This window comes from Apteryx rowi, unplaced genomic scaffold (genome assembly GCF_003343035.1).
Source record: "Apteryx rowi isolate R43461 unplaced genomic scaffold, aptRow1 scaffold_57, whole genome shotgun sequence".
Taxonomy (NCBI): Eukaryota; Metazoa; Chordata; class Aves; order Apterygiformes; family Apterygidae; genus Apteryx; species Apteryx rowi.
Window position 1 is genome coordinate 3,286,153 of NW_020450838.1, and position 22,317 is coordinate 3,308,469.

Sequence of the window (22,317 nt, forward strand, 5' to 3'; positions counted from 1 at the left end):
GCTTTTGTGGCTATGACACAGCCGCGCGAGTCAGGAGACCAGCTTCCCCTGCAGTGTGGTCACAGATTCCCTGCCATCTCGGGTAAACCACAGAGGAACCGATTCTTTAAAGAAAGGAGGAAAATACACCGGGTGCAACTGGACACTGACACTTGGGTGTGTGCATAACCCAGGTCTCTGTGCTGAGAAAGCAGAAGAGGCAGCCGCTGGCTGAACTGGCCGTTTCAGCATTCAATAACAGCGACCGCTTATTCAAAATAAAGTCTGGCAAGCAGTTTTGTACATCCGCTTGGAAAGGCAGCTCTCCTGCCCTCCCGCCATGCGCAGGCAACAACGATGCTTACTCAAATCACATAGGAAATGGGGTGGTCAACTCCAAAATTTTAGTGCCCATTCCATTTTCCAAGAGTGTTTTTTTTTTTTTTTTTTTTAAACAAACACCCACCCTAATTCTGATCAGGCTCAAAAAAAGGTCAATTCATTTCCTTTATACCAGCTCTCTTTATGCAAACCTTACAGCGCGGGCGGCAGCCCCGGCCGATACTTCTGCAAGCAGCAGCCCGTCCGCCAGCACCTGCCACGATCCATTTTGGTTTTGCTGGTGACCTTCCAGTCACCCTTGGCTTCATGTTGCCAAGTCTTGCCTGGGTCAAAGCTGACAGGTGGCAGCGAGAACCGGGCTATTCCACACCATTCGCTGCCGGCTGCCGAGATGTCTCAGGGCACCAATGACCAGGGGACCACTGACTATTCCCATTTTATTTAAGCCTATAGTAGAGCAAAACCATTTTTCCAGAAATTGTTTCTTTTTGCTACTTTACAAAGAAAATGTTTAACTCTTCATTTCCAAAAAGGCACAAAAGCCAATGTGAACCATTTTTTGGAAAGAACGTAAACCCCCTAATGGTTTGATTCCACACAGAAGAAGACACCTGACCTCAAAGTTCAGTTTCTGGTTTCTCTAGTCCCTTCCTTCCAAATCACTATTTCAGTTTAATTCAAATTACTGAACCATAAAGACACTTTTCACCTAGTATGCTAGGAGGTCCCAGTTTCCTTGTTCTACACAGGAGACCCCCATCCCTTGAGAAAGGGCTTTTCACAGTCATTTCACAGCTCTACTAATCAGCTTTTCCCTCCCAACACACACATTCCCATCCGTGCAGGCAAACACATGAAAGGAGACAAAAGTAGCTGCGAACATTCAGGTTTGAGCTTAAATTTTACTTAGGGGAAAAAGATCACCTCAGGCCAGAACAGCCCATGGAGTTCTGGCTGCAAGTCCAAAATACGTCTGCCCGAAATATCCAGGGTCAGCAGCGACCTGAAGCGTGCCTCGAGAGCTACACTCRGAGCACAGCGATGCCCCATACCAGTATAAAGGCAATGAAACTGCAATGATCCACCATGCTGTACGCTTGTGCTTTTTTCTCTCCACAAGGTAGGCACCAGGACACGTTTCTTCACTATTTCTTGCCTCTGATCACCGTATTATAATCACATTATTGACAAGCACACAACTCCCCAGCTACAGTCACAGTTCAATGCCATAACAGAAAACCCCCTCAACTTTTTAAATGAGGGAATCTCCTCTCCTCCTTCCTCCCCAGCACCATGTTATGTATGATAACAAGGTGCAGCTTGTGCCCGAGGGACTTTTGCAAATACAGGAATAACTTGCAGAATGCATAATCCATATGTTGCGTAGGTTGAATGCCTTGACCTCTAATTAAGATCATGTACAGGACATTTCTCCTTGAACTCAATTTAAAGGAACTGTTTTTCCTGTAAACAGAAAACCCTGTACGAGCGAGAAAGAAGGTTATCACACAGGCGAGATCACTGAGGCTATGAGGAACCGCAAAGTCTCTTGCCCAAGTTGAGACAAGTCAAAATTTTCAGAGCAAGAAGAAACATCAAGTCACCTTCTTTCTAAACTATCTTTGAAGAAATTGTTGAGAACAGCATTTCCATGGCAAGCAACAGCAGCTGGACAGGGAGAAGGAGACGAGGCACCAGCTGACCTCTCCACCTGGGTTATTCAGAGCCTCATCTTAATCCCAAGGAAAAGTTTCTTATTCCAGTTCTGGGGCACGTAAATGACTTCCTCCTGTTTACACATACAGCTAGGGAAGAGGTAGCAAACGAACCGTCAAAGTCTCACAAGATCACACTGTCGACAAGCAGCGTGCTCAGCTGCAAGCTTGCAGGAAGCTATGAACTTCAACGAGACTGCTCATTTTTGCTYGGAAGACCAAGTTTTCTTTCAGCGCAATTCTGCTAGGGTCAGACACTCTTCACAGGCTCCTTAGGACAGAGACCTTGGACAAAACCCACCCCCAACCCCCGCGCATTCGATGGCATTTTTTTGCTTTGCCCATGGCCAAGATTTCAGCCGTATTTATTTACCCTGCGGAGTGCCGGGGAGTCAGCGCCCTGCCTGCCTCCGGACAGGCCCTGTGAAAGAGCAATTGTACTCGTATGGTAGGGGAAAGGCCACAGATGTGAAACAACATATCCCGTTTGTGCCGAATTTTTGACCTCATCACAAAACCACAAGCTACTGCTCAGCAGACAAGTGTTAGATTTTCACAGACATTTCGCCAACCCCTTTAACTCGCTCCTAAGAAGCCTCAAGCTCATCTTGCATTAAGCACTTCCCCAAGTACTATGGTAATATTTAGCCCAGTGGACAAACTGTGACTCTGCCCAACACATGCMTGGGTAGAGCCAGGGCGTTTGGTTCCAGGTGTCTGCAAAAGTTTGGTTAAACTGGCTAAGTTACCAGATTTAAGAATTACACAGCTTGTAGAGAAGCAGCCAGAACTGAATTCGGGGGCGGCAGGCAGGTAAGGAACAAAAATAAATTAAAAACCAACCAACCAAAGTGCTGTAAGCTGGTTTGTTGAGCACAAAAACATATTTTAGGTGATGCGCAGATGAAAACTTCTGTCAGAGTGTCAGGAGGTAGCAGAGTTTAAACGTTTCTACAAGGCCCTTTCTACGGCATCAGCAGCGATTCGAACCGAGCTGCTTCGGCCCCTTTCGCCCACGCTCGGCGTGCCGTTAAAACGGCACCTTCCTCTGAGCGCGGCCTTTCTCTCGAGGCCACGACGGCCTTCCCCAGCAGCACTCTTCGGAGGCTGCTGCAGGGCAGAAGCCCGTTACTTGGGTCACTTGGAACAGAAGAGCTTTCTGGAGGTTGGGACTGCGTGACAACCGACTGCCGAGACAGCTGCCAAACTGCTCCGATTCCTCACGTGTTTGTTAAGGAGCCTTATTGTGCCCTCCGAACCCAAAAGACACACTCGGATCCAAAGCCAGACAGGGAAACATCTTCACCAGACCTCAGTAATCCTCCTGAAAAYGCTCTTCCTTCTACTGAGATGGCAGGTCTCATGTTCCCAACATACAAGTACGGAATACAAAGCCCTCCAAAATCCAAATACTTCAATCCCTCCACACCTCCACCTGCCCTATCCTGACAATCAAAGAAAGACGACAGCTCGTGCATTGATGAGCTTATAATCCACACMAGCCAATAAATCAAACCTTAAAAACAACRTATGTCACCTGCTGGAAAACATTAAATGCTCCCAAAGGTGTGCAGAGCTTTACACTAGCTGGTTATGTCGCTACAGGCGAGTGCACAAGGCTCGGGCTCATTTGCATGCTTTTTCGGCAAGAGCACTGACACAGTCCTCAGAAAGGGAAAGAAGGGAGCAAGGATAAACGTGTTTGCTGTAAATCTGATTGTGARAAATGAAGCGCAGACCTTTTTTTATCTATTGTCTGAATACAAAGCAGCATGTGGTATTAAGCTAATGAGCTCTGATGATAATCATCTTACAATTTATATAGTTGTTTATTTTGAAGGAGCCAAAAGAACAACTCATACGCTGGGCTGATGCATGCTGTCAGGGCTGTTTAAGTCACGGGAAGTAGGCTGATTTATACAGCCTCCTTCATACATGCCAGCAAGATCCCCGTCCGGACACCACAAGTCTGAGACACTGAGCCAGTCAGAAATGTGGCTACTTCTGGGGTAGATAGCAAAGAAAAAGAGAAATGCTGACCCAAGAGCATCACTGAGGTTGAGTCCTTCTCTGCAGGATGGATCTCTTACTGGATRCGGAAGCAGAATGGACTGGATGTTTAAAACATCATTTATCTGTCTGCAAGTGGAGTTGGAGTAGAAGGGCTGAGCTAACCGTCTAGAGCAGCCAAGTAATATAAAAGTACTGAGGATGGAGAAATTCAGCAAATCCATGAGACTGGACCACCAAGCCCCAGTGGACACTGCAGCATGGATATAGTGTATCTGACCCCCATCCCCATTGCAAAACTCATCCTGAATATAAGCGGGGCAGATCTTAGCTTGTGTAAAGCATTACAATTTCTGCTCATCCAAGCAGAGGTGTGGCCATGTACCACCATAAYAAAATCTAACTCAGATACTGGACATGCTAACGCTCATATACACGGTTCCAGTCCTGTTCTCAGGGAGGCAGAGCTCTCAGGCCAAAGTCATTGCAACAGGCAAATGGGTGCAGGTTCAAGCCTTTGACTTGCAGGGGAGGTTAGTGCAATTAAAGACACAGGCTCCTTCACCGAGAAGCCAAGCATGACAATGATTTACTGTCTCCACAGCAACATGAGACACAACTTGCTCATTTCTGTTATGAAACCTTGAGAAAGCTAGAGCAGGGACTGTGCGGGAACGACCAGCTCCCTCCTCTGCTGCACCTCTCCAAAACTGACATCTTCAGTAAGCCTGCAGCCCCCCATAGTAACAGGCTGAGATTTAGCTTATTTAACCTTATATATATATTTATGCTGACCAATTTGACCAGCCTATGGCCAAGGGATTTTGTCTGCCGTTGGCTTGCTTTGATCCATGGATAGCTTTTCCCTGCCAGAGCTCTGCGTACCTGAAGACACCAACCTTACCTGAGGCAGAGGAAGACTATCAGCCACCGAGTCTGTCAACTACTCCTACAGTTGCAAATAACAACTCTTCCCCTAGCCGTAGCTCACTTGCTTACACCCTTTTAGCCAGCCACTTTGCAAGCATTAGCAGCTCCGTGCAATGCCTCCAGGGCTGAAACTCTCAAGATCTGAACACTTCCCTCTCTGTTCCTGTTGTAGGCTGCTGGCTGGAGCCCTACAACCACCATGACACACCCAGAGAAGCTAGCCAGGTACCAAAATAGTTCAGCCTTCATATGTCACAGCCAATCCCTCGGACCAGAGGCCCCTGAGAACCCTTGAAACACGGCGCATGCCCTTTTGGAGGCAGCTGCCTCCCTAGAGTCATGCTGGTCAGAGCTGAACAAACTTCAGGAATTACTTCCTCAAGTTGGCACGACTGTCTCCCAAACCTTTGAGAGCCACAAGACCTGCAGGTGTATGGACAACCACCACAAATTATTATTAAATAGAAATGATTAACTCTCARCCAGGTTTCCTCCAGTCTGCTGCATTTCCTGCCCAGTCAGTGCCTCAAAAAGGATGCACAGGGCGAAAGCTGGACTGCGTGGGAAGTCAGTATGGAAGAGATCAGTCCCGAGGGAAGCCAGCGCCTCACACCCTTTGTACTTCAGGCATTAAACTGTTCAGAATCCAAGTGAAATTTTAACTCTGAGATTTTTTTAATAAGAAAAATCCTGCCAGGTGAGAGTGCTCTCAACTCCTATCAGCTTCCAGGAGATCTGATGGAGCCCAGCACCTAGCAAGACCTGTACAGGAAATTACAGGCATCTCCTTTTGGAGCAGTGATCAAAGCATTATCAGAGCATTATTAAAGAAGAAAGAAAAAAGAAAGTCATAAGCTGACTGTTGTTTAAAAATAAAATCCTCAACCCAGGAATAAAGATCAGCAACTGGACAGATTTTGAGTTTGGGGGAGGTAGCTGCAGGTCTTGGAAGTAGTGTCTTGACTTCTCCTCCAGGGCAAAAAGATGCTGGACCCCAAGGGCAGCACTCCCTGAACTCCTCACTGCCTTTCTGTGACAGCCAGACCTCTTCTCTCTCTTCAACCCGAGATCACATCACCTCCCCCACCACACAGATGCTGCTCAGATTTACTGTAAGAGAAAGAAAACTCACCGGGGGAGTAATGAAGCACTTGAGATTCACACAAAAGGCAGCTAAAGGCAGTAGCTGCCTGATGAATGCTTGGTAGTTATTTCAGGAAACATAAAATTATAGCCTGAACAACAAAAAAAATAAAAAAACCACGTCACTGAAAATTACTTGGGTGGTAGGCGGCTGCCCTTCCCACTCCCTCCCAAATGAATTTTTAGGCAGTAACGAAGAGCCCTCACTGTAGCACTGAGCTGTAACGAATGGCAGGAGCTTTCCCTTGGCCTGGCTGGGCTTGAAGGTTCATTTATATTTACTTTTAAGCATGTGCTTGTCAGTGTTCTGATCTACATGTAAATAGAGCACAGTACCCATCAATCACCTTGACAAATGTCATCTGAAATGAACTCTACTTCCCTCCCCCAAGCCCTCCTCTACCTCCCACAACAACTCCATTAATCCTCAGCGTGTTTCTCTCTGTGATTTAGTGCTCTTTTCAAAGTATGTAAGAAGATTCCTGTCATTCTGACAAGCCAACAGTCAGATGTAGAGGCCAGATATTTTTTAAAACATTTAAGTCAGGTTTGGATCATCTGCCGAATTGGAGCGCTGCCACTAGCGGTTTTGTAGGAGGATCCAGATATGCAACTTGGAAGCTAACAGAAAGCTCCACAAGAGCCATTCCTTTATCAAACCTTGATTAAAAGTGTATGATTTTAATTCAGGGTTGTCCACTTGAGGTTGTTCCAACCGTTCCGTAAAGAAACGAAAGCATCCCTGCACGTTAGACTAGAGATGGAGGAAGTGGATGGCTCAGCTACCTTTACTTCCATCGCTTCTTGTGTAGTTAAATACAACATCCCTTTCCTTACTCATTTATTTCCAAAGCTCTTGGGAGCCATCAGGGGATRACGGATTCCTGTATTACTCTTGAAAATTCTATACTAGTGAGGCCAGGAATGCCTCTCCTATGTTATCATGGAAAACACGAAGCTGACCTAAACATACTGTAGCAAGAAATCAGACAGTCAAGATGTTCTCCTGCCCTGCCCAGCTAGAGATAACACAACAAGAACAAGCCCGCCATGGAGGAAGTGCATTGCAACTCCAATACTGCCCTTCCTGCTCACACAATCCCTGGAAATGGGCAGCTTCCCTCCTACACATCACGGCTTGCTGACACACCAATAAAAAGACTCCAAATCCACTGCCCTCGGTAGTCTTTCTAATCTGTCACGTTGCTTAGCAAGGTTTCCAAAGCAATAGCCCAGGCTGCTGCAGCCATTCTCGGCCCGATCCCATGCTGCGGTCACGTGGACGTCACGCCGTGCAGAGCGCGGGCACAGCTGAGCTGAGGCAGAGACTGYCTGGTACCGACGCTTGCTTTGGACATGCTTTATGGACGGAAAGGGTGCAAGGACACCTCATTCCAGTCACCCTCCTCATAAATCAATGAACGTGCTTGGCTCCAAGTTTGTCTTCCAGTCAGGCTCAAGTTTGGTATTTAATGCTTTTTACATCTCTACTGTTGCTACCAGACGTCTTTGGGGATGTAAATGGCTTTTTAAAGACTCCCTCCCCTCCTGGCAAACACCTCTTCAGGCAGCTGTGAAGAGCTGAGGGCTGGGAAGGTCCCTGGTAATGGCATTTCCGCGCAGGGATGAGTGAGTCCTGTGAAGTCCCAGGATGATGCTGCCTGAGTCTTTTGGGGGCAATAGAAGAGGACACAGAAAGCGAGAAGAGGGGGGATCTCAAGACTATTTCCAAAACCTTTGCTCTACTGCAAGTCTCCAAAACTTGACTCAAGAATACATACTTTCTAGGCAAAAAGACTACTGCTGTCCATATTATGGAAAAATATGTGTATGGACCCCAATGCTCCCTTGAATTACCTGTGAGCTACAGAGCACCACAGATTTTTTGGCAACACTTTTAGGCCACAGGGCAAAAGAAAGGCTGTGTTGGGCGCTCTGTCAATTTTACTAGACTCCTGAGTTGAGGGCAGTCCTCCTGCTTACCTGCAGATCATTTAATGCTCGTTTACAGATACAGAAGAGTGCACAGTCCCCACCCCGGCTAGTCGGTGACATCCAAGCAGGTCTGAAGCTTGGAGTTTTAGCAGAGCTTTGCCAACGTGGACTCAGAAGACAAAGGAACAGCTATCTTCAGGTTTACACAGATACTTGACCATTTTTAAACAGAATTTAAGGRCTACAAATCCTAGAACTGTGTGGAAGGCTGTTTTCTAGGCATCTTCTGTGTCAGTGTCATTACTCTGTCACTTAGACTCCAAAATCTCATCACTGGACTAGGACCTATAGTCATTTTTTCCAGGCTCATTACAATAGCTGCCAAGAGCATGTGCCTCTTATTTACGTACGACATGCTGGGAAGGCGACTCCATACTTGGAAAATTCAACAGGCTTGCTTGAAGGGGAGCCATGGGCAGAGCTTGGGGCTAGCTGCGAGCGCAGAGGGGACGAGAAGCAGTGCGCCAAGGGCTGTGCAGCCCCATTCTCTGCCCCATACAAGGCAACACGCATCGACGCCACAACTCCCCCCGCAACCCCAGCTGAGGACATGGTGAGTTACACCACCAGCATTCAACCACGGGCCAGGCTGACCCTGGCACCTTTCCTGAGCTCCTCTCCTCAATACCCTGGGCTGCTCTCCGGCTCCCTGCCCTGCTGCCCTCCTTGTGCTCCCTTCCAGTCCAGGCAGGCCCTCCCCATGGCAAAGGCACACCTCAACGCTCAGACATTAAACAGGTGCTAAGGAAGCAGCGGGCAACCATCCAAACCACCCTTGAGCAACAGAGTTTAAAAATGCATGACTCAAGTCCTTGCTCCTATCAAGCGTGTTTGCCCTGCCAACACCTGAGAGGAACAGCTTGCGTGTATGCGAGTCAGCAGCAGAGTCGGGCACAGCTCCCTCCGCACACAGCGCTGGCTTTCTGTCAGAAAAGAGTTAACCAGGTCCCAGCATTTACCTGTCAGCRCTGCTTAGTACCTCAGCTTTACTCTTGGTTGTTCAGGTTTCTATTTTGGTGTCATGACTGGATAATTCCATATATTAGAGAGAAGTAGCCCAAAGTCAACACATCTTGGAAACCACTCTATAGGTCAATTCACCCAACTTGAGACCCCTACCACAGCTGGTTAGGTTAGCTAGGTGGTCTCCCTCTGCAGTCACTCAGTGCAAAGAGACAGATGCCTCCAGAGGGTAATTCAGAGCCAGAAATAACTGATTCAAAACTGTGCAGGCAGGCTGGGGTCATGGCTGGTGGGGCCACCACCTCAACTTCAGCAAAGACCTACATTAGGAAACACTAAGCCTTTTCCTTCTAAGTTCAGTCTAAACCCTCATGCCTCAATTTTTAAAGTCATTCAACTGGTAGCAGTGTGGGAGGGTATATACATGCGTTCATTAACACTTCCATTATGCTCCATGGTTTGGCAGGTGGTACTGCATTATGGATGTAAACAGTGCCAGCAAATGAGTCTACAGCACTTCACTAGATTAGTATGCTATGAAAAATCATACCTCAAAAGTCTATGGCACTCAAAGCACCTTGGATGACTGAGGCACCACAGCTGGGCTCCAAACACCACTATTCTGTGTAATCACATCAGAAAATCACTCACAACTTAAAAAGAAAAAAAATCTCCATTAATAAAACAGATCCCTTCTATTTGCCAATTAAAAGGAAAAGGGAGAAGCACACCCCTCATTGCCGCAAAGCATCTTTCCCATACCGAACTGTAACTTCTCCTGCTTTTTCCATATATAAAGGTTCTAGCATCCCCATCAGTGAAACACGCCACACAGTTACATCATTGTTATTATTATACTAGCAGATGTCCAGAAACTGTGGGGTCAGATTCTCTGTGGACAGCTGTCCCGGGGGGATGAGATGTGCGTGGCTACCCTGACCAGCTGACAACTATGCAGTGCTACATGCTGTTACACGCGCAACCGTACAGTGTGCTAGCTCCCACAAGCCTGCGCAACTCCTACTCTACTCTGCCAACGGGAAGAGTCATTTTCCACATAACACCATGCGGGAACTGAACAAAACAAAGTAACTGGATAGAGTTTGAGGTCAGGCTCACCTAGACTACCGAGGTCAAAGTGAGAGCCACTTTCAAAGAAGAGTCCCTGGTCCTTGACTAGTTCTGCCAGGGCATCGTCTTGGTTCAGTTACTCTGCTCTCCAGAGTGTTAGCATAAACACATTTCATTGCTTTGATTCTCATGAGTTTTAATCCCCTGTAGACCTCTGCAGAGAAGTTTCATAGAAATGCTYAGGCTCTGCCTTCAGTGCCTAGAATGATCCATTTTTCCTTCCATTCATCACACAGCTAGGATGTACAGCTATCCTGCTGCAGTCACGGCAGAGTAGAGACATCAAGGTCTTTTCCTCAAAATACTGGGCTGCAGCATTGTGTTGCTCTGACCTTACTTTACCTCCTAGTAAAGTCATATGGTCTCATTTGCCATCCCTGTGTCTGTAGGGTGCCATTATTTTTAAACACCGCTAAGACAAAACGCTAGCCTTAGTTAGTCTTGGCAACTCAGCTACATCTCTTGTGTATCACTTTTTAAATATCAGGCTCATAGAAAGAACAAGAAATCGGGATCTGGCCCTTCTTTGAACCACTGAGTTCTCCTGCTAAGGAACATTCACTCCGCACAGGGTTTTTTTTCATATGCTTCAGTACAGTCAAGGACACTGCAAAAATAAAATCTGAACTGAAAGATAACTATAGATATCCTTATGTTTTATCTTGACCTTGTGAGCTTGAGTAACATAACATGAGATGACTTCCCCTGACAGCGTCCTGACATGTTTCTGCATATAAAATTCTATTAAAAGCACAAAAGCATAGATAGGGATGGCATGGATTCCAGCCACTTAAAAAAATAAAAATAAAGCCCCAAAGCATTAAGGGCTGGTAAGGGACAAGATTACTTTCATCCTGCCACAGCATGTTTCAATTTAACCACTGCATCTCTCAGCACTTTTGGTTCATATTCTTTTACCACACAGACACACAAGTTTGGTATACGCCCAGCCTTAGGAAGGGGAAATGATATTTTGGGTCATCAGCTCCACCCACTGTGTCCACCCACCCCCCACTTGACAAAGCTTTTGAAGTGCACTGGTCTTAAAACAGGAATTAGTGCACGTTAGCCTGGGGTCAGGAGGGCTTGGAGAGTGAGAGCTCTAGGTTGGGAGGCATTTCAGGAGCTTGCTGGGGCCAAGTGCCTCCGTCAGCAAGTCTCTCCCTCCTCCGATTGCTAACTAGGACAACCTGCTCTGGGCTGCCTGCCTCTCCCCACCACAGAAGGCCAGCAGGCATCTCCTCAACCTTCCCCAACTCCTCTTTTCCTGCTCTAAAGATGGCAGACCTCCACCCACCTCTTGAGTTTGGAAACCCTTCACTGCTCTGATGATTCATCTTTGTCCCTTCCCACCRCTTGGTTACTCTTCCATCTCTTGCAAATCTTCCCAAGCCCATGCTAACTAGAGCCACTATTATTTTTCTCATGGCTTTTAGGAATGGAGGAGGCAATCTGACCTCTAAACAAGAGGATTCCTCCCAGTGTTTGCTGCTGCAAAAGGAATTATTCTTACACAGCATGAAACCAAACCAATTCTTTACGCAGTATGCGCCTGAAAACATGATTTTTCTCCTTTTCTTTGACAGCTTAACATTTATTCCCATATTCTTGTGAGACTGGTGTGTAAACAACAGGGAGTGACTTGCTGTGCTCAGGAGGCCTTAGAAAAAGAGTTTTATTTCTCTGCCCTCCCAGATCCAGTAAGCCATCCTCCTGAGGTTCAAAGAGTTTCTGAAGTTCTTAATTTTAAAATCCAAGGAATAAAAATGGGTTGCCAGAGATCTTTAGTAACACAAAASTAGAAAGATACTGTTCCATTATTAAATAATTCAAATCCCACATGCTTAATTAAACAGACTTGCTACACTGCAAAAAGAATAAGAAATCATATATCCCCTTAGCAAACTTTACTGATTAACATGAAAGACTTTTCATGCTCCACAGGCATTCAGTGCAAGCCAAACTTTAGAAGATAAACTTAATACTCCACAGGTAAATCTCACATAACAAAATACTCACAGCTCACAGAATAGGGCTAATGCAGCATCTTATCAGCCTCTCTATGCCACATTAAGCCACACTGCAGAATGCACAAAGGAAGCGATGCTCAACAGAACTTTTTACCAGAGCGTTCAGTATCTTTTTAGACAGGACCAAACCCCAGGAAAGCAAATGGCCCGCTCAGCTCCTCATGCACACTACTGTGTCTGTTTGCAGACTAAATGTAAAGGCCTTGGCATGTGCATAAAACAAAGAGAGAAGTCTCTCCCAGTGTTCTGCCCTTGAGCTACAAAATATTTTCCGCGGGAAGAGCTGCAAGTACTTATTCAAGCCTACCCAGTCACTATGGCTAATAGTAAACCTTCAGATTTTCAATCTGGAATTACAGTCCTTCACCCAGCTACCAACAAGGTGGAAATGAGGCAGAGTGGACACTGGATGGGCTCAGGCAATGCATGCCTTGTTTGCCATGGCTGGTCACATCAGATGTAGAGCTGTGGTTGTACAGAGACTAATGGCTAGATCATTTCCTACTCTGAGAGCTAAGATCGTCCATATTTGATGTGGTGCTGTTTCACAAAAACAATTTGCAAAAGTTTGGGGTTTTCCCAGAGCACTGAGGCATGTCTCCTTCTCCTCGATTAGCGGGGGACTCTTGTCCCCACCTAAAGCCAACACCCATCAAACCAACTCCCAGTCTGCCCCTTTGCAGCTTGGCCGTAAGTCCTTCTGAGCCGAAGTGATTCCTTTGGTGACCTCCCCCTTCCCCATTCATTGGCCCATGGCACCAGCTCAGTGAAGGCCCTTGACAGCTTCTTCTGGGATTGAATGCCATGATTCCTATGTAGAGATAGATGTCCCCTCCCCAGCAAATCTTGTACTAACACTGGTGGCACTAATGCACTGTACCAAGTATTACACAAGATATCGATTATACATTTTCTGAAGATCACAATCTCTGTTGGATTGCCAGTCTTTGCAGACCACTCAAGAGTTATTTGGGTATGTTAAGTATAGATGATAGACCTGATAACAATGTCTGGATGAGCCTGAAATTAAATTCCATCTACATCCTGTTACTTTACCTCATTCTGTACCTTTTTGGAGTCTTTGTGTCACAACAATCAACTGGTAAAGGGACTTGTGTCACAGCTCACAAGCTTAGAGATGAAAATGCCTCCTGCCAGCGCTAGTTCATTTTTAGTTTAAATGGAAACATGAATTTAAGTCTTACTTATGAACAGTGCAGTCAGAAAGCAAAAAGTGGTATGATTACATAATGCATTATGGTTCAGTCCCTAACTTTACACACATGAGTCTGAGCTACTTCAAGAACCCATACCTGGGCATTTCTAGGTTTTTGAGTTCTTGATTTTCAACCTGAAACTTTGCATAAAGTCATTTAAGTGTGAGGAATACATGGCCACAGAGTGGTGCTGTTTGATTTGCTCTTTTGGAGTGACTGGGCGCCTTGAGACATGCGGCAGTGGATAGGACTCCCACTGCGGGAATGGCCATTAGCATCCTTTTACATTGGGTTGGGTGGGTCATTGTTCCAGCTATTGGATATCAGACTTCTTATTAGGCTTTGTGCTTTCAGCAAGGCAAATAGATCCCTATTCAACAGCTTTTCACCACCTCTTTTGGTGGCAAGATGAGCAAGTATTTGGTTCAACAAACCAGCCTTACATCATCAGACACCCTTCTGTTTTCCAGCATATCCCTCAAAAATATACTGAAGAAAGCTTAAATAAGCTCAGTTTCATATTGATATGACACATTCTTAAAAAAAAAAAATTCAAAACCCCCCTATAAACCTGAAGATTTCACTTTATTATTTTCAGCTCTCTTCTACAACTCCTCCTCCCAAATAAGTGGGTAAAGCAGAGGAGTTTGCAGAGCACTTGGTGTGCCTGTAAAATGCAGATTTGGTAACAACAGGCGTTCGTTCGCTGACTTTGTTCACACAGCTTGGCACAAAGCCCATCTCCATCATCTGTTCTTGGCCTACCTGGTAGAGAAGTCCCAGCCCCAACCCCTACTCTACCTGTGCTCAGAGCTGAGCCATGCTGGCAGGCAGACACTTGGAAAGCTGAATTCATTGGCGCTCTCAGGCAGACCAGTATTTCATTAAGAGGCTTTCAAAAAAAAACCCCAAACAAAACCAAAAAACCCCCCTTACACTTAATTAAATGCAAGTCAACTGAACTCAATAGCATCATGACATGCCATAAAAGAAAGTATCCAAAATCTGGCATCCCTGTGCCCCTAGCAGGCGCTGAAAGGAGAGCTCTGGCAGTTTGCACTGCAGTGGACCACAACCTTATTTCTCTCTGGGACAGCTGCTCCTGCAAAGGGCCTGGCAGACCGCAGCGGAGGCGCAGGCAGTGCCTGCTCCCATGCATGCCCCAGACACCGGTGCTGCGGCAGGACCGAGAGGCAGCGGGACATCCCCGCTCTGCGGCCGAGGCTCTCCGCAACTGCGGTGAGGGCATTGCACAGCTGCAGCCCTCGGCTTGGCAAGCTTGAGTCCGAGCTCTGCCACTTGCACCAAGGCCTGGGGAAGCTGATAGCACTGAGCACTTGCGGGGTTTTCAAGGAGAGCACTTCACTGTAACTAGCACAAGGTGCACAACATGGGCCCGGGATAAGGCACAGCATGTTTTACGGCTGACTTCAGCGGGCTTTAGTTTGATCCGTAAATCCTCTAAACACTTCACAGGAGTGTTACTCAACTCCCGCTGCCTTCAGCCTCACAAGAGGTAGACATAAATATTGAGCATTAGCACAGCGCCCCATGACTCATTTTTTTTCCTTTTTAAATATAGCATCCTATAAATGTGAATACATTCTGGGAAATAAAACCCATATTGTTACTGTTCACCATACAACAAAAAAACCAAAAAAACAACAAAAAAAATCCGTTCTGCAAGCTGTACAAGTTTCCACCACCCCAAAGGAAACACTGGTGCCTCCCAAAAGGCTCGACACTGAGCGAAAGCAGATCTCAGCGGGGCAGRAGACATCTCCCAGGCAGCGCAGAGACAAAGCGGAGTTTGCAGCGCCCTTACGCCGGGTGGGCCTCTCCTGCTCCCAGCCCCGTTGTTCCCACCAGCCTCCATCCTGATGCATCTGCCTCCAGCTGCGAGGCAGAAGGCTTCAGTGTAGTCAGCCCAGATGCTTTTAGTAGCCCTGTCAACAGGGGAAGGCAAGCAGGGCTGGCTCTAGGCACAGGAAGAGCGGGGGTTTGCCAAGGCAGCAGAGTTTCGATTGCCATGAAGCAGTCGGTGCCACATTTGGGAAACTTTGATAGCTGTGAAGCAGCGGTGGCTCCTCAAGCTGGAGAGATGTCCCTGGGTCCCCATCATCCTCCAGACATGCATTTTCTTTCTCTATTCCTCCCTCCCTCACCAAGCCCGAACTTTCCTCCTCTGAAGAGCAAAACTCCACATCATCTATCTGAGGAAATACCCTGAGCTGCCTCAACCACCCAGGAGGAATCTGTCGGAAAGAATATGGATCAGAGCTGGGCAGTTTTCATGGGAATTGAGATCCAGTTTCACTACTCTCCTGCCTGTCTGCCTCCAGACTTTCCCATATAAGCCTGTGTGCTTTCTTTTACTTTCCTGAATTCCCCAACTGTAAAATAAACAGCACGTCCCTATATCACAGGTATGATGCAAAATAAATATACTTATCATTAAAAGTGTTCCAAGAGTGCTTAAAAAATTGTATCGCAAGTACCCAAGAGTAATCCATCACCCCTAAAAAAGAAATCTAAGACTGAAAGCAAATTAAGGTCTTACCTACGCAAACATGAATATGACAACACGCAAGACTGTTTTCTTAGTCTATTTGTTTCTTCTGATAACCATGTTTGTCCTGGTGACTCAAACTGTTCCAAACTCAAGTTGTTTGAATTCAGTACACCAATTTGCATCTGGAGAAACGTATGTTTTACTCCGTCTACAGTGAAGGCCAGGCTATCTCTTGTCTTCCTAGTTTTCCTAAAGACACACCTGAAAATATATGCATACGCCCACCCTGCTGTCAGATGCCCAAAAAATAGACATTTTTACATCTTTGACCTCTCTAGTAAGATTACCTATTGGAATCTATTCGCCATAGTATTTTTCGAATGCTTTCTTCAACCTCCCTAGTTAATACCTGAAATAAGTAGAGTGGCAGAGCTGCCACACTTGTCCTAGAAACTGACATTTTAAAGACACGATAACAGAAGTCTTTTGGTAAAACTTTCAGGATTCTGGGAAGCTTAAAAACCTGATTCCTATTTAAAACAGTGACTAAGACTCTTAGGAATCTAACTCCCAAAGTCACAGAGGTAGTTTTGAATGTGTTACCCTTTTAGAGTAATTATGCTATCAAAGTTCCAGTCAAAAGCTGATGAGCGTTACTAATATATGCCGATGAGTGAGCTCGTAAATGAGAGACCTTCTCACTTTATTTACACTCCAGTAAATCAGAAAGCACTCCAAGACTTACTTACACGTACAAGAGTAACAGAATTGACCCCAGGAAACACTTAGCTAGGTTAAAGCATACCCCAGGGAGCAGGCTGACTGTAAACTGGCTGTCAGCAAAGTCATAGGGGGGGCTGATGCAGTTCTACTCATTTTCACCTTAGATGATGAAAACTTGGAGTAGCTTTTTGGTCTTCAGTGGAGGAACACCAGGTGCTACATGTTCCACCATGTTTGATCACTGCTAATCACCATTCAGGGGCCCCTCAATCACGCTCTTCACTAAAMCAAGAACTAGGCAGATGCAATCAGAAGTTGGCTGGGAGAGAGGGCAATAACCAAGCACAATGAGAACAGAGACGAGCAAACCAGCTGAGGGCACCTCCCCCACTTCCCCCACATTTGGGAAAATACATGGATTTTCTCCTCCATGAAATGGGGCACCATTTTCTAGGGCCCCATGAAACGGGCCACCAACTTACCATCAGGCAAATTTATCACGTTAGTATGGGAAAGAACTGTTGTACATTCAGAAGTGAAGCTTTATGTGAAACTATGTGAAGGGAGTTTGCAGCAATAAAAAAGGCTTAGATAAAGCAGGGGGTTGAGAGGGATGGAGAAAGATAAGAGAATAATATATGGTTTTTAACCATACTGCATAAAGTTACACATTTGGTACAACATTCTTTCCAAAGCAGACCTTCAGAAAAAGGCACACAACTCACAGCAGGCAAGACAGGCGTCATGTTATCTGGGGGCAGGAGAAGGGAGTCAGCACACTGTTCAAGTAGCTCTTTGTAGGAGCAGAAAGAGAAAGGTGTTCAAGACTAATCTCGAGCCCATGAGTTGGGATCAATGGCAAACAAACTCCCAGAGGCAAATGCAAACGAGGAAGGTCAAGATTTAGCCAAAAATTATAAGAAGCCTCACTTGTAGAAGGGCTGAGCAACTCTGTGGGCTGTTTCTGGCCAGTATTCATCAGGCACAAGACAGACRTAGCAGAAAGGAGAATCCAATCCCAAAGCTTCTCAAAATACCTATGTCTCCTGAGGTAGCTCAGTGTTTACTACTATATTTATGCTCCCAACAACACTCCTCCCCACCATGGAGATGAAGCTTTATCACCCCATTTCAGAGAGAAGAAAAGTGGAATAAGGGGCAGATTCACTGTTAGAGACAGATATAAAAGTTGCTGATTTCAGCCTAACTGCCTGTGACAGAGAAGATATTTGGAGACAGGTTTTCCACCTCTTCAGCCAGCTCTGATTGCTCTCTCTGATAAAATCTATGCACCTGTGCAGCACTAACCACCAGTTATCAAAGAATTAGTGTCTGAAGCAGTAATATCTGGAGGAGGGTCAGTAATAAATACTACAGCAGACTAATTAAAAATAGCCTCCCCCAATCCTTCCCCCACTCTCTTCCCTCAATTCTTACTTCAGCAGATATCCATTTTATTTATCTGTAGTTATTTCATCATCTAACAGCAGTCAGTTTGCCACATCTCTATGCAAGATTTCCATATGTATTACTCCCTCACTGACATTTTCTCATATATACATGCCTGGATCAGCAATTGCTCCACTAAATTCTCAAATAGAGAGTAAGAGTCATAAATCTCAAAAATAAGCATGCCAGGAAATCCAGCACCTGACATTACAGCTGTTCGTTTCTCCCCTCTGCTCAGAAAGAGCCAGTCATAGCTTATTGCAGATATTAAAGTTTATGGATTTGCTCTAAATTTACATTAGATGTAAACCATCAATATGTGACCTACTGGGCTGTTGGCTGCTTACCTCTCAATACTTGGTATTCCCCATAGAAAAAAAATACAGGCAGTGATGCTCTAGCAGGACAAGACAACTGTATTCCCCCCTCCCCACTAAGTACCTTCTCTATCAAGTCTCTTCTGTAAGAAACAACAGCAGAAAGTAGCAGCAACTCCACGAAGGAGTGGGCCAGCGTTCCTCCCATCTGCCAGTCCCACGCTCATTCTGTTTTCACTTGGACCGAATCCTCCCAACCCCTTCTGCTCTGTATTTCATTAAATTTGGGTGCCTCAGACACCAAGAATAATATCACTGATCTTTGAAAAGTCACTTTCAAGCACATTTCCATATCTTTTAAGACCATTTCTCTTCCTCAGTCCTGTTTATAGCACTGTCTTGGAAGCCTGAAAATGAATTCTATGTATCCCCTATTGAATCTGGCCCTTCAGCCCTGATCTGCTCAGTTCTGACAGTGAAAGCTCCTGCACACACCAGCCTCTTGTGCCTCTCCATTATTGCGGATGCATGTTAATATTCTCCATCTCACAGGCAGAGCCAGGAGTCCCCTGCTGTGAGGGCTGCGTATACCCATGCTAAGGTACGACCCCTTCCTCCTACATACAACCAGCACAGGTAAGGGTGGAAAAAGGGATATGTGGTCATGTAGAAGACGCAATAGTGAGCTAAGACTGAGGGTAGCTACCGACCGCAGAGGCGACACACTGCACCAGAGCCCCAAACAGGCTGCAAAGACTGAAGAAGGCAGAAGCAAGGAGTCACCAGTACCAACAGCTTTGCAGTAGCAGCAAAAAGCAAGTAAATCAGAGGAAGAAAAATTAGACTGGTCCAGTCAAGGTCTAGATTCTAAAACTTTCATAGATCAGACTAATTCATCTCAACGCATTAACCCACCCGTACCAACAGGTCAGCCTGGAGGGCCTGTTTTGCAACCAGGGGAGGTAGGTAGAGGCTCTTGGCTTGAACCCAGCCACAGAAAAATTTCACACCTAAAGAGAGAACATAAAAAGGAAAGGGCAGAAACAGATGAAGCCAAACAGCTTTCCTCAAAGAGTCCTCCAAAATTAAGGCAGAACTGCACAGAGTTTCTGCCTTGATAGTCTCGGCAGCAAGATGCCATCAGGYGGCCACAGAAACCACATGGTGCAAACTAAGGGGTCCACACAGGTCTCGGGTACAGGACACTGTTTCTGTTCACGGTTAACAAAGAGCGCTAAGGAACCCACCGCATATCAGCTATGATAACGATTCACCACATTTGTTTGTCTTACGTTTACTTATCCTTGCACACTGCTTTGCCAATGACAACGCCAGCTCAGGTATGGGGCTCATCCTCTTCCTCCTCTCTCCAGTCCCAAAATGCCAGCAGGTCTCTCTCTGTGCCAAAAGGCATGTGGAGAGAAGGAAAGCAGCAGCCCTCTCTAACTGCTGGATAATCTGGTTTCATCCCTCCCTTTCGTTAACCTCGGTCCCAGTTTAAGAAAAAAATCCCAACCCAACCCCCTCCAAGAGCTCCCCCAATGAAAAAGGCAAGCTTTGTTTCTCTAATTCTTAGTTCCTCTGCAAAAAATCTTGAGCTTGCGAAAACACCCACCAAAAACTTCAACAAATAGAAGCTGCCTTTCACATAAATTCTGAAAGCAGATGCCACGCCAGCTCCATTCCCGTTGTAACTCCTCTGATCCAGCAGTGACACTAGTGGGGTGCTTGGCCCTCAGCAGTCCAGGCTACTTACTGTATTGTGAGAGAGATCTGCTGGAATGGCAAAGCAAAAATCAAAGAAAGTCAAACAAGTTGATGCAGAACTGTAAGATAAAGAACTTCCATTTTCTATGGACCATCTACACTATTTAAAGAGATGCTTGCGGTTTTGTATTTTGGTGCTCGTGTACCACAGATGGAAACCCCATCTCTGGTAATCTGTCCAAGGCTACACTGTCACTTTTTTTTTTTTTTTTTTTTAAAGCTACTGCTTCATCATTTCCTTGCTGCACCTTTGTCTTCTCTTTTACCTTACCTTAAAATATTTTTGTACAAGGAAACACTAATAGGACTCTATTTTTGTAATAGTCCTAACAGACTCAGAGCAATAGAGAAGCACCTCTCGCAAATAAAAATAATGATAGCTGACCTATGCAGTCTTAGACCTTTGAAATAGCTCTCTGTCCTGTGCAGAAAGGACCTGAGCTAACCCGATAATTTCATACCAAAAATATAAAAATGCCATCTGCACACAGGTATGACTATAAAAAGCCGGTACATTTGTTATTAGTACTATCGTATGAACAGTTTCTACATCAGACATAAACAGATATTTTTTCCCAGTAACCAGCATCTCTTTAAGACTGTCACTAAAATCCTAACTTTAGATGACTCATAAGATAACCAAGGAGTAGATAGCTTAGCTTTTCATACTTTTATAACATAAAGCAACCAAAGCAGAAAACTGCCAGTTGATTTGTGCCTAGCAGTGCTGCAATTGCCCGTACTAGGGGAGGGTCTCACACGGGCCCCGACTCCACTGTGGGGTTTGCTCCTTTAACAAAACCCCAGCCTTTACCCCAAACAAGCCCACAGTATAAAGTCCCGATCGTAAAATCAGATTGACAGAGATAGTTACTACACCAGCCTAAGACCACCAATGTGCACGATGCTGGAACTGGTCCATCCAGGGTCTAACTCTAACTTGCTCCTCAACTTTCAGTCAGCTTACCCTTATGTATTAGTTTCTCTGTCTAGGAAACAGGGATTTCTAAACATTGTTTCTAGAGCTCTGGAGCCATTAGGGAGAAGAAAAAAAAAAGTTATAGGTTTTCTTTCTAATTACCAGTAATCCCAGGCGCAAGAGCTGAAAACTCCCAGTCCTTCAGCTGCATTTCAATTCTTTTTCCCAAAGTAAAGAAAAATTAAGATGTAAAAAGCATCCCCTCCTTGTTCCTCTACGATAAAAGATAGCATCCCCATCTTTCCTTTAGAAGTCTAGCAAATTAACAAACAAATGAAATACCGAACGAATCTGGAAGCTTTCAAAAAGTATCTAGTAGTCTAAAATCAGTTCTAATACAAGATAAGAAATCTTACAATTCAAAGACCAGAACGTGAAAGCGGTAGTAAACAGATTACTGGGCAGCCGAATATGCTTGGGTGGGGGGGACCAAACTCCAACAAAACCTAAAGCTAATAAACATCTTTCCTTAGACAGTGTAATTCAGAAGGACCCCTCTCCCCACCGCACACTCAAAGGAGGCAGACACACAACCCACAGCGGTCCAGCCCTTTCACGTTCTATTTTTAAGCGTTCACCAGAAAAAGAAAGAAAGAAAAGCCAGCCCAAGAAACCCAAAGCCCCCCCCCCACAGCCCCAAACCACCCGCCGCACAAAGCCGCCGTACCATGGACAGGCGGCGGGTTCAAGCTCTCCGGAGGAGCAGCCTCCTCCCGGGCTCCAGGGCTGCAGGCGGCGATGGCCCCTTCCTCCCGCCGCCGCCGACCCCGGGCGCCGAGCGAGCGAGCGAGCGAGCCGCGGGCCGCTCCTCCTGGCAGGGGGCTACGGGCGCCGCTCATCCGCACCGGGGCACCGCATCTCGGCAGGAACGCTGCGGAAGGGGAAAAAAAGAAAAAGAAAAAAAACAAAAAAGGAAAGAAAAAAAAGGGGGGGGGGGAAACCACAGCAGTTAGAGATGGGTGTTACAATAAGTTGGCTAGAGCAAGCGCGCTGATCCCACCCCTCCAAGGGGCATCGCTGAACAGTTCAGCGTTTCGTATGCAGAGTCCCGGCAGCTCTGTAATTCTCAACAAAGCTATCAAACACCCCCGCGCGAGGTTAAAAAAAAAAAAAAA

At 45.9% G+C, this 22,317-nt stretch overlaps 1 protein-coding gene across 5 annotated transcripts in view; it reads right to left on the reverse strand.

The window, feature by feature from the left end:
* MRAS (muscle RAS oncogene homolog) overlaps positions 1-22,267 on the reverse strand; it is a 41,052-nt gene extending 18,785 nt beyond the window's left edge. For 3 of the 5 annotated variants that reach the window (XM_026082224.1, XM_026082223.1, XM_026082227.1), the window contains exon 1: positions 21,870-22,267. The gene's annotated coding sequence lies outside the window, so the exon portion shown is untranslated. Of the gene's footprint in view, positions 1-6,108; positions 6,212-21,869 lie in introns of those variants that run through there. The other 2 variants (XM_026082226.1, XM_026082225.1) reach the window with 1 other exon arrangement.
* Positions 22,268-22,317: the final 50 nt, after the last annotated feature.